The 12674-nt window shown below is 50.9% G+C and overlaps 1 protein-coding gene across 3 annotated transcripts in view; it reads right to left on the bottom strand.

Moving 5' to 3' along the window:
• The window catches only part of SERINC5 (serine incorporator 5), a 92722-nt gene that overhangs the window by 37790 nt on the left and 42258 nt on the right, over nt 1-12674 (bottom strand). The window lies entirely within an intron of this gene.

The following is a 12674-nucleotide window of genomic DNA, read 5'->3' as shown; positions in this document are numbered from 1 at the left end:
TCCTCCTACAGATCACACTGGGTAACGGTGCGGATACCTCTCCTCCTACAGATCACACTGGGTAACGGTGCGGATACCTCTCCTCCTACAGATCACACTGGGTAACGGTGCGGATACCTCTCCTCCTACAGATCACACTGGGTAACGGTGCGGATACCTTCCCTCCTACAGATCACACTGGGTAACGGTGCGGATACCTCTCCTCCTACAGATCACACTGGGTAACGGTGCGGATACCTCTCCTCCTACAGATCACACTGGGTAACGGTGCGGATACCTCTCCTCCTACAGATCACACTGGGTAACGGTGCGGATACCTCTCCTCCTACAGATCACACTGGGTAACGGTGCGGATACCTTCCCTCCTACAGATCACACTGGGTAACGGTGCGGATACCTCTCCTCCTACAGATCACACTGGGTAACGGTGCGGATACCTTCCCTCCTACAGATCACACTGGGTAACGGTGCGGATACCTTCCCTCCTACAGATCACACTGGGTAACGGTGCGGATACCTCTCCTCCTACAGATCACACTGAGTAACGGTGCGGATACCTCCCTCCTACAGATCACACTGGGTAACGGTGCGGATACCTTCCCTCCTACAGATCACACTGGGTAACGGTGCGGATACCTCTCCTCCTACAGATCACACTGGGTAACGGTGCGGATACCTCTCCTCCTACAGATCACACTGGGTAACGGTGCGGATACCTTCCCTCCTACAGATCACACTGGGTAACGGTGCGGATACCTCTCCTCCTACAGATCACACTGGGTAACGGTGCGGATACCTCTCCTCCTACAGATCACACTGGGTAACGGTGCGGATACCTCTCCTCCTACAGATCACACTGGGTAACGGTGCGGATACCTCTCCTCCTACAGATCACACTGGGTAACGGTGCGGAAACCTTCCCTCCTACAGATCACACTGGGTAACGGTGCGGATACCTCTCCTCCTACAGATCACACTGGGTAACGGTGCGGATACCTCTCCTCCTACAGATCACACTGGGTAACGGTGCGGATACCTTCCCTCCTACAGATCACACTGGGTAACGGTGCAGATACCTCTCCTCCTACAGATCACACTGAGTAACGGTGCGGATACCTCTCCTCCTACAGATCACACTGGGTAACGGTGCAGATACCTTCCCTCCTACAGATCCCACTGGGTAACGGTGCAGATACCTTCCCTCCTACAGATCACACTGGGTAACGGTGCGGATACCTTCCCTCCTACAGATCACACTGGGTAACGGTGCGGATACCTTCCCTCCTACAGATCACACTGGGTAACGGTGCGGATACCTCTCCTCCTACAGATCACACTGGGTAACGGTGCGGATACCTTCCCTCCTACAGATCACACTGGGTAACGGTGCAGATACCTCTCCTCCTACAGATCACACTGGGTAACGGTGCGGATACCTTCCCTCCTACAGATCACACTGGGTAACGGTGCGGATACCTCTCCTCCTACAGATCACACTGGGTAACGGTGCGGATACCTCTCCTCCTACAGATCACACTGGGTAACGGTGCGGATACCTCTCCTCCTACAGATCACACTGGGTAACGGTGCGGATACCTTCCCTCCTACAGATCACACTGGGTAACGGTGCGGATACCTCTCCTCCTACAGATCACACTGGGTAACGGTGCGGATACCTCTCCTCCTACAGATCACACTGGGTAACGGTGCGGATACCTCTCCTCCTACAGATCACACTGGGTAACGGTGCGGATACCTTCCCTCCTACAGATCACACTGGGTAACGGTGCGGATACCTCTCCTCCTACAGATCACACTGGGTAACGGTGCGGATACCTCTCCTCCTACAGATCACACTGGGTAACGGTGCGGATACCTTCCCTCCTACAGATCACACTGGGTAACGGTGCGGATACCTCTCCTCCTACAGATCACACTGGGTAACGGTGCGGAAACCTTCCCTCCTACAGATCACACTGGGTAACGGTGCGGATACCTCTCCTCCTACAGATCACACTGGGTAACGGTGCGGATACCTTCCCTCCTACAGATCACACTGGGTAACGGTGCGGATACCTCTCCTCCTACAGATCACACTGGGTAACGGTGCGGATACCTCTCCTCCTACAGATCACACTGGGTAACGGTGCGGATACCTCTCCTCCTACAGATCACACTGGGTAACGGTGCGGATACGTCTCCTCCTACAGATCACACTGGGTAACGGTGCGGATACCTCTCCTCCTACAGATCACACTGGGTAACGGTGCGGATACCTCTCCTCCTACAGATCACACTGAGTAACGGTGCGGATACCTCTCCTCCTACAGATCACACTGGGTAACGGTGCGGATACCTCTCCTCCTACAGATCACACTGAGTAACGGTGCGGATACCTTCCCTCCTACAGATCACACTGGGTAACGGTGCGGATACCTCTCCTCCTACAGATCACACTGGGTAACGGTGCGGATACCTCTCCTCCTACAGATCACACTGGGTAACGGTGCGGATACCTTCCCTCCTACAGATCACACTGGGTAACGGTGCGGATACCTCTCCTCCTACAGATCACACTGGGTAACGGTGCGGATACCTCTCCTCCTACAGATCACACTGGGTAACGGTGCGGATACCTTCCCTCCTACAGATCACACTGGGTAACGGTGCGGATACCTCTCCTCCTACAGATCACACTGGGTAACGGTGCGGAAACCTTCCCTCCTACAGATCACACTGGGTAACGGTGCGGAAACCTTCCCTCCTACAGATCACACTGGGTAACGGTGCGGATACCTTCCCTCCTACAGATCACACTGGGTAACGGTGCGGATACCTTCCCTCCTACAGATCACACTGGGTAACGGTGCGGATACCTCTCCTCCTACAGATCACACTGGGTAACGGTGCGGATACCTCTCCTCCTACAGATCACACTGGGTAACGGTGCGGATACCTTCCCTCCTACAGATCACACTGGGTAACGGTGCGGATACCTCTCCTCCTACAGATCACACTGGGTAACGGTGCGGATACCTTCCCTCCTACAGATCACACTGGGTAACGGTGCGGATACCTTCCCTCCTACAGATCACACTGGGTAACGGTGCGGATACCTTCCCTCCTACAGATCACACTGGGTAACGGTGCGGATACCTCTCCTCCTACAGATCACACTGGGTAACGGTGCGGAAACCTTCCCTCCTACAGATCACACTGGGTAACGGTGCGGATACTTCTCCTCCTACAGATCACACTGGGTAACGGTGCGGATACCTCTCCTCCTACAGATCACACTGGGTAACGGTGCGGATACCTCTCCTCCTACAGATCACACTGGGTAACGGTGCGGATACCTTCCCTCCTACAGATCACACTGGGTAACGGTGCGGATACCTCTCCTCCTACAGATCACACTGGGTAACGGTGCGGATACCTTCCCTCCTACAGATCACACTGGGTAACGGTGCGGATACCTCTCCTCCTACAGATCACACTGGGTAACGGTGCGGAAACCTTCCCTCCTACAGATCACACTGGGTAACGGTGCGGAAACCTCTCCTCCTACAGATCACACTGGGTAACGGTGCGGATACCTTCCCTCCTACAGATCACACTGGGTAACGGTGCGGATACCTCTCCTCCTACAGATCACACTGGGTAACGGTGCGGATACCTCTCCTCCTACAGATCACACTGGGTAACGGTGCGGAAACCTTCCCTCCTACAGATCACACTGGGTAACGGTGCGGATACCTTCCCTCCTACAGATCACATTGGGTAACGGTGCGGATACCTTCCCTCCTACAGATCACATTGGGTAACGGTGCGGATACCTTCCCTCCTACAGATCACACTGGGTAACGGTGCGGATACCTCTCCTCCTACAGATCACACTGGGTAACGGTGCAGATACCTCTCCTCCTACAGATCACACTGGGTAACGGTGCGGATACCTCTCCTCCTACAGATCACACTGGGTAACAGTGCGGATACCTTCCCTCCTACAGATCACACTGGGTAACGGTGCGGATACCTCTCCTCCTACAGATCACACTGAGTAACGGTGCGGATACCTCTCCTCCTACAGATCACACTGGGTAACGGTGCGGATACCTCTCCTCCTACAGATCACACTGAGTAACGGTGCGGATACCTCTCCTCCTACAGATCACACTGAGTAACGGTGCGGATACCTCTCCTCCTACAGATCACACTGAGTAACGGTGCGGATACCTTCCCTCCTACAGATCACACTGGGTAACGGTGCGGATACCTCTCCCCCTACAGATCACACTGGGTAACGGTGCGGATACCTCTCCTCCTACAGATCACACTGGGTAACGGTGCGGATACCTCTCCTCCTACAGATCACACTGGGTAACGGTGCGGATACCTCTCCTCCTACAGATCACACTGGGTAACGGTGCGGATACCTTCCCTCCTACAGATCACACTGGGTAACGGTGCGGATACCTCTCCTCCTACAGATCACACTGGGTAACGGTGCGGATACCTCTCCTCCTACAGATCACACTGGGTAACGGTGCGGATACCTTCCCTCCTACAGATCACACTGGGTAACGGTGCGGATACCTTCCCTCCTACAGATCACACTGAGTAACGGTGCGGATAACTCTCCTCCTACAGATCACACTGGGTAACGGTGCGGATACCTCTCCTCCTACAGATCACACTGGGTAACGGTGCGGATACCTCTCCTCCTACAGATCACACTGGGTAACGGTGCGGATACCTTCCCTCCTACAGATCACACTGGGTAACGGTGCGGATACCTTCCCTCCTACAGATCACACTGGGTAACGGTGCGGATACCTCCCTCCTACAGATCACACTGGGTAACGGTGCGGATACCTCTCCTCCTACAGATCACACTGGGTAACGGTGCGGATACCTCTCCTCCTACAGATCACACTGGGTAACGGTGCGGATACCTCTCCTCCTACAGATCACACTGGGTAACGGTGCGGATACCTCTCCTCCTACAGATCACACTGGGTAACGGTGCGGATACCTCTCCTCCTACAGATCACACTGGGTAACGGTGCGGATACCTTCCCTCCTACAGATCACACTGGGTAACGGTGCGGATACCTCTCCTCCTACAGATCACACTGGGTAACGGTGCGGATACCTTCCCTCCTACAGATCACACTGAGTAACGGTGCGGATACCTTCCCTCCTACAGATCACACTGGGTAACGGTGCGGATACCTCTCCTCCTACAGATCACACTGGGTAACGGTGCGGATACCTCTCCTCCTACAGATCACACTGGGTAACGGTGCGGATACCTCTCCTCCTACAGATCACACTGGGTAACGGTGCGGATACCTCCCTCCTACAGATCACACTGGGTAACGGTGCGGATACCTCTCCTCCTACAGATCACACTGGGTAACGGTGCGGATACCTCTCCTCCTACAGATCACACTGGGTAACGGTGCGGATACCTTCCCTCCTACAGATCACACTGGGTAACGGTGCAGATACCTCTCCTCCTACAGATCACACTGGGTAACGGTGCGGATACCTCTCCTCCTACAGATCACACTGGGTAACGGTGCAGATACCTTCCCTCCTACAGATCACACTGGGTAACGGTGCGGATACCTTCCCTCCTACAGATCACACTGGGTAACGGTGCGGATACCTCTCCTCCTACAGATCACACTGGGTAACGGTGCGGATACCGCTCCTCCTACAGATCACACTGGGTAACGGTGCGGATACCTTCCCTCCTACAGATCACACTGGGTAACGGTGCGGATACCTCTCCTCCTACAGATCACACTGGGAAACGGTGCGGATACCTCTCCTCCTACAGATCACACTGGGTAACGGTGCGGATACCTTCCCTCCTACAGATCACACTGGGTAACGGTGCGGATACCTTCCCTCCTACAGATCACACTGGGTAACGGTGCGGATACCTCTCCTCCTACAGATCACACTGGGTAACGGTGCGGATACCTCTCCTCCTACAGATCACACTGGGTAACGGTGCGGATACCTTCCCTCCTACAGATCACACTGGGTAACGGTGCGGATACCTCTCCTCCTACAGATCACACTGGGTAACGGTGCGGATACCTTCCCTCCTACAGATCACACTGGGTAACGGTGCGGATACCTCTCCTCCTACAGATCACACTGGGTAACGGTGCGGATACCTCTCCTCCTACAGATCACACTGGGTAACGGTGCGGATACCTCTCCTCCTACAGATCACACTGGGTAACGGTGCGGATACCTTCCCTCCTACAGATCACACTGGGTAACGGTGCGGATACCTCTCCTCCTACAGATCACACTGGGTAACGGTGCGGATACCTTCCCTCCTACAGATCACACTGGGTAACGGTGCGGATACCTCTCCTCCTACAGATCACACTGGGTAACGGTGCGGATACCTCTCCTCCTACAGATCACACTGGGTAACGGTGCGGATACCTCTCCTCCTACAGATCACACTGGGTAACGGTGCAGATACCTCTCCTCCTACAGATCACACTGGGTAACGGTGCGGATACCTTCCCTCCTACAGATCACACTGGGTAACGGTGCGGATACCTTCCCTCCTACAGATCACACTGGGTAACGGTGCGGAAACCTTCCCTCCTACAGATCACACTGGGTAACGGTGCGGATACCTTCCCTCCTACAGATCACACTGGGTAACGGTGCGGATACCTTCCCTCCTACAGATCACACTGGGTAACGGTGCGGATACCTCCCCTCCTACAGATCACACTGGGTAACGGTGCGGATACCTTCCCTCCTACAGATCACACTGAGTAACGGTGCGGATAACTCTCCTCCTACAGATCACACTGGGTAACGGTGCGGATACCTCTCCTCCTACAGATCACACTGGGTAACGGTGCGGATACCTCTCCTCCTACAGATCACACTGGGTAACGGTGCGGATACCTCTCCTCCTACAGATCACACTGGGTAACGGTGCGGATACCTTCCCTCCTACAGATCACACTGGGTAACGGTGCGGATACCTCTCCTCCTACAGATCACACTGGGAAACGGTGCGGATACCTTCCCTCCTACAGATCACACTGGGTAACGGTGCGGATACCTCTCCTCCTACAGATCACACTGGGTAACGGTGCAGATACCTCTCCTCCTACAGATCACACTGGGTAACGGTGCGGATACCTTCCCTCCTACAGATCACACTGGGTAACGGTGCGGATACCTTTCCTCCTACAGATCACACTGGGTAACGGTGCGGATACCTTCCCTCCTACAGATCACACTGGGTAACGGTGCGGATACCTCTCCTCCTACAGATCACACTGGGTAACGGTGCGGGTACCTCTCCTCCTACAGATCACACTGGGTAACGGTGCGGATACCTCTCCTCCTACAGATCACACTGGGTAACGGTGCGGATACCTCTCCTCCTACAGATCACACTGGGTAACGGTGCGGATACCTCTCCTCCTACAGATCACACTGGGTAACGGTGCGGATACCTCTCCTCCTACAGATCACACTGGGTAACGGTGCGGATACCTCTCCTCCTACAGATCACACTGGGTAACGGTGCGGATACCTTCCCTCCTACAGATCACACTGGGTAACGGTGCGGATACCTCTCCTCCTACAGATCACACTGGGTAACGGTGCGGATACCTCCCCTCCTACAGATCACACTGGGTAACGGTGCGGATACCTTCCCTCCTACAGATCACACTGGGTAACGGTGCGGAAACCTTCCCTCCTACAGATCACACTGGGTAACGGTGCGGATACCTTCCCTCCTACAGATCACACTGGGTAACGGTGCGGATACCTTCCCTCCTACAGATCACACTGGGTAACGGTGCGGATACCTCCCTCCTACAGATCACACTGGGTAACGGTGCGGATACCTCTCCTCCTACAGATCACACTGGGTAACGGTGCGGATACCTCTCCTCCTACAGATCACACTGGGTAACGGTGCGGATACCTTCCCTCCTACAGATCACACTGGGTAACGGTGCGGATACCTTCCCTCCTACAGATCACATTGGGTAACGGTGCGGATACCTCTCCTCCTACAGATCACACTGGGTAACGGTGCGGATACCTTCCCTCCTACAGATCACACTGGGTAACGGTGCGGATACCTTCCCTCCTACAGATCACACTGGGTAACGGTGCGGATACCTCCCTCCTACAGATCACACTGGGTAACGGTGCGGATACCTCTCCTCCTACAGATCACACTGGGTAACGGTGCGGATACCTCTCCTCCTACAGATCACACTGGGTAACGGTGCGGATACCTCTCCTCCTACAGATCACACTGGGTAACGGTGCGGATACCTTCCCTCCTACAGATCACACTGGGTAACGGTGCGGATACCTCCCTCCTACAGATCACACTGGGTAACGGTGCGGATACCTCTCCTCCTACAGATCACACTGGGTAACGGTGCGGATACCTTCCCTCCTACAGATCACACTGGGTAACGGTGCGGATACCTCCCTCCTACAGATCACACTGGGTAACGGTGCGGATACCTCTCCTCCTACAGATCACACTGGGTAACGGTGCGGATACCTCTCCTCCTACAGATCACACTGGGTAACGGTGCGGATACCTCTCCTCCTACAGATCACACTGGGTAACGGTGCGGATACCTTCCCTCCTACAGATCACACTGGGTAACGGTGCGGATACCTTCCCTCCTACAGATCACATTGGGTAACGGTGCGGATACCTCTCCTCCTACAGATCACACTGGGTAACGGTGCGGATACCTCTCCTCCTACAGATCACACTGGGTAACGGTGCGGATACCTTCCCTCCTACAGATCACACTGGGTAACGGTGCGGATACCTCCCTCCTACAGATCACACTGGGTAACGGTGCGGATACCTCTCCTCCTACAGATCACACTGGGTAACGGTGCGGATACCTTCCCTCCTACAGATCACACTGGGTAACGGTGCGGATACCTTCCCTCCTACAGATCACACTGGGTAACGGTGCGGATACCTCTCCTCCTACAGATCACACTGGGTAACGGTGCGGATACCTTCCCTCCTACAGATCACACTGGGTAACGGTGCGGATACCTCTCCTCCTACAGATCACACTGGGTAACGGTGCGGAAACCTTCCCTCCTACAGATCACACTGGGTAACGGTGCGGATACCTCTCCTCCTACAGATCACACTGGGTAATGGTGCGGATACCTTCCCTCCTACAGATCACACTGGGTAACGGTGCGGATACCTTCCCTCCTACAGATCACACTGGGTAACGGTGCGGATACCTTCCCTCCTACAGATCACACTGGGTAACGGCTACAACATTATCTTGCTAGATGAGAACGTTGAAATTACCAAGGGAGGCAGTCCCACGTAACATCGTTTTCTCTTATCCCTTCCCTTATCCAATTCATTTCTAGGGAATATTTAAAATCACCGTTGAAGCAAATACTCGCTCCCTGTGGAAAAATGATGGTTTCTATTTTTTGGGGATCTGGGTAGCTCTAATCTTATTTTACTGGTATTCCTACTTAACCGTGGCTAATCATGGCAGCATAATTGCTTTACACAAAACAAAGAAATAGATTGTAAACTCCTGTACCTACAGGTAAATAGTCAAACAAACAATCTCATCACAAAACATTCGGTAAAGATCAGGAAAAAAAACAAAAAAGGCAATTGTTTATATGGAGACATCATTTTTTTTTTTTTTTAAACCACAACTATAAGTACAACTCAACCCCGTTACAACGCGAATCCGCATATAGCGCGATGCAAGCGTGGCTCCCAATTATCATATGTATGAATACTTTACAACACGATTATTGGCATCTTAAATACTTTATTGTGCAATGCATACAATTGTACTTTATTTCTAACGCGATCCGCTTATAGCGCGATGTGATTCTTTGGACCCCAAGCACAGCGTTATAAGGGGGCTGAGTTGTAATTTAGAAATCCCCCCAAAAAAATTCATGTGTCAAATCGATCAGCAAACGTCCCGTTTCCCAGGGTTCACCAACTGTCTTTTCGTTTCAAATCATTCCTATAGTCAGTGTAACTCAGCAGCTACAATGTATTCTTATATTACTAAGGTAACATTATCTATTGTTACAGTTTACAGCGCCAACTGCTGGGAATATTGGCAACTAATTATCACAAACTAGAAAGTGTTACAAAGATCTTGCAGTGCTGGGGAAGTGTGCTAAAACCTGCTACAGACATCAAAGGATGCTCAGTAAATGTTAAAACACATTAAAAATGGCAATAAGAGTTGAATTAAAAAAGTAAATAAATTAAAAAAAATATGCAGTAAATATTCACTATTAAAAACTCATTTATATAAAAAAAAAAAAGAAAATAAATAAACACCCCGTGCAGGATATTACGTGGAATTCTCCTTTAATAAACAGACCTTAATAAAATCCCGCCTAGTATCACTACTTTAACCATTGCTTATTAGTAGCTGGCCATGAGGAGACAGGAGTCCTGTAGGCCGGGATGTAAGTAATTACTGTGTTGCATATTACAGAGCACGAAGTATCAGGGCTCATATAACCTGTTCCCCCTATTGCAATTTACTCTAACCCAGCGATTCCCAAACAGAGGGTTTGTCTGGTGACCTTGGGAGGTGTCTCCAAGGAGAGATTAGGGGGAGAGAGAGAGATATCCCAGGCGCACTTAGGAAACCCCCAAACTGCACCATAGCGTGGGTGGCATAGCTGTCAATTACAACAGGAGCATCCAAAGTTGCTCCCCACAATGCTTTGCATCCAAAGTAGCAAGGCATTGTGGGGCGTGACTTTGGAAGCTCCCGCAGTAATTGACAGCTATGCCACGCATGCTCTCTGCACCCGCCGAGATGCAGTTTGGGACCTTGTTAAAAAGGTCCAGATGCTCCCTCCCCCAAAAACGTTTACCTTAGGTGGGAAGCAGGGGGTCTTGCGCTGAACAGCGTTAATTCCAGCTCCAGGGGCCCAATGCTCCCTGACATACTTACCTCTGTAGGGGGTACCTGTAGCAGCTCTGCAGGTTTACATGTCCCAGTCACGCTTCCTATTGGCCCGCGTGACGCAGCCCAGCTGAGCATGCTACCGGCACCCCTTACCAAGGTAAGTATCCCGGGAAGCAGGGGGTCCCCATGGCCAAAACTAATGCAGTTCAGCTCCGGAGACCCCCAGCTCCAAACCTACAATGTTTTTTTTAAAGAAATGAAGGAAAATCGGGATTGCTACTTTAAGTGTGTTCCACTCACAAGCTAAGCACACTATACTGACAGGACCGGTCAAACCTTTGTGTTAGCAGCTGAAGGATTGCCCCTGCGTCCTCGATGTATATCATGTTCCCCACAACGGATCTGAAACCTTACAGGACTTGGATTAAAAATAGCTGCATGTGACATCTCACAAGTTTAGACAAAGCGTGAAGCAAACAGTGTAACCACAGAGAACATGCAGCTCTCAAACAAAATAAGTGACCAGAAACTGTGTGTGCCTTGGCTTATTCTACTCCTAAAACTAACAAATAGTTAGGAGGAGGTATATAATGAAATAGCAGTTATTCACCTAAACAGGTATTCAATAGGTCCAAAGTCTAATCAATAAACTGTTGACCTGAACAGCGTTTTCATGGAAGAGCCTTTGAACAAAATGTGAGATTCAAAGCATTTGTTCAATACACAGCAATAAACGTATATGCTGTGCTCCTGTGTAAGGACAAACAGCTGGATTTTAGGGTATGTAATGCCTTTTTACATACCAGTCTCAGATAGCAATACTATCGAGCATCTGCGTCCTCACCTACAAAGTTATGAATTCTTAACAAATTGGCATAGGTTGTAAGGAGCAGATAATGAGATCCACTAACAACAATTTTGAACAGAACGAGCTGTTAAATGTGTATATAGAAACACACCGTGCTCAGTCTGAATGTATGCACTGTAACTGCTCCCTCATTATTAAGCTCAGAGTGGGACCTGCAATACGCTGCAATGCCTCATCGTAACAGCTGCCTTTATACTGCCACATACACCCCTAAAAAGGGCAGTTGCTCCAACAACAAAAAAGTGAACTAAGCTGAATGTTGTTTCATCGGTTAAATGTTTTTTCATTTTTTTTAAATCGTACAAGTATTTAAAAGTCATAATAAACGTAACATTTCCATGTAAAATAAATGCTTTGGTTTTTTTTGTCTTTATCTAATATCTTTTCACAATAGGACGGTTTGTCAATTCACAAATTTACAATCAAATTGAAGTCATTAAAAATAAGTAGCTAATCTGAAAGAATTGAAAAGACCCCAAGACAAAAAAAATGTTCGGCCCGCTACCTACTAGCTTCAACTCTTGAAACTGCTCAATAACCTGTCGCCGTGGGAAGCACAAGAACGTAAGAGCCAATCAAAGAAATGAAAAATCACCATTTCTGGGAGTTTTATTTCAGTTAATTCTTTAATACCGATTTTCATTTTCATGGATCATGCTTTACCAGCTATAAACTTATAATCATAGACTTAGAAAAACAACCGTGTACAAGCTCCAAGAGTTATGGTCAATAGTGCTTGAGAAAAGCAATTATAAGTATTAAATCTTCATCCATTTTTAAAGGAGTTGACACCAGAACATGCGGGTTAAAGGGCTAACAGTCAATGT

This window comes from Ascaphus truei, chromosome 1, assembly GCF_040206685.1.
Source record: "Ascaphus truei isolate aAscTru1 chromosome 1, aAscTru1.hap1, whole genome shotgun sequence".
Classification (NCBI taxonomy): Eukaryota; Metazoa; Chordata; class Amphibia; order Anura; family Ascaphidae; genus Ascaphus; species Ascaphus truei.
This window is presented reverse-complemented; position numbering and strand designations above follow the sequence as displayed.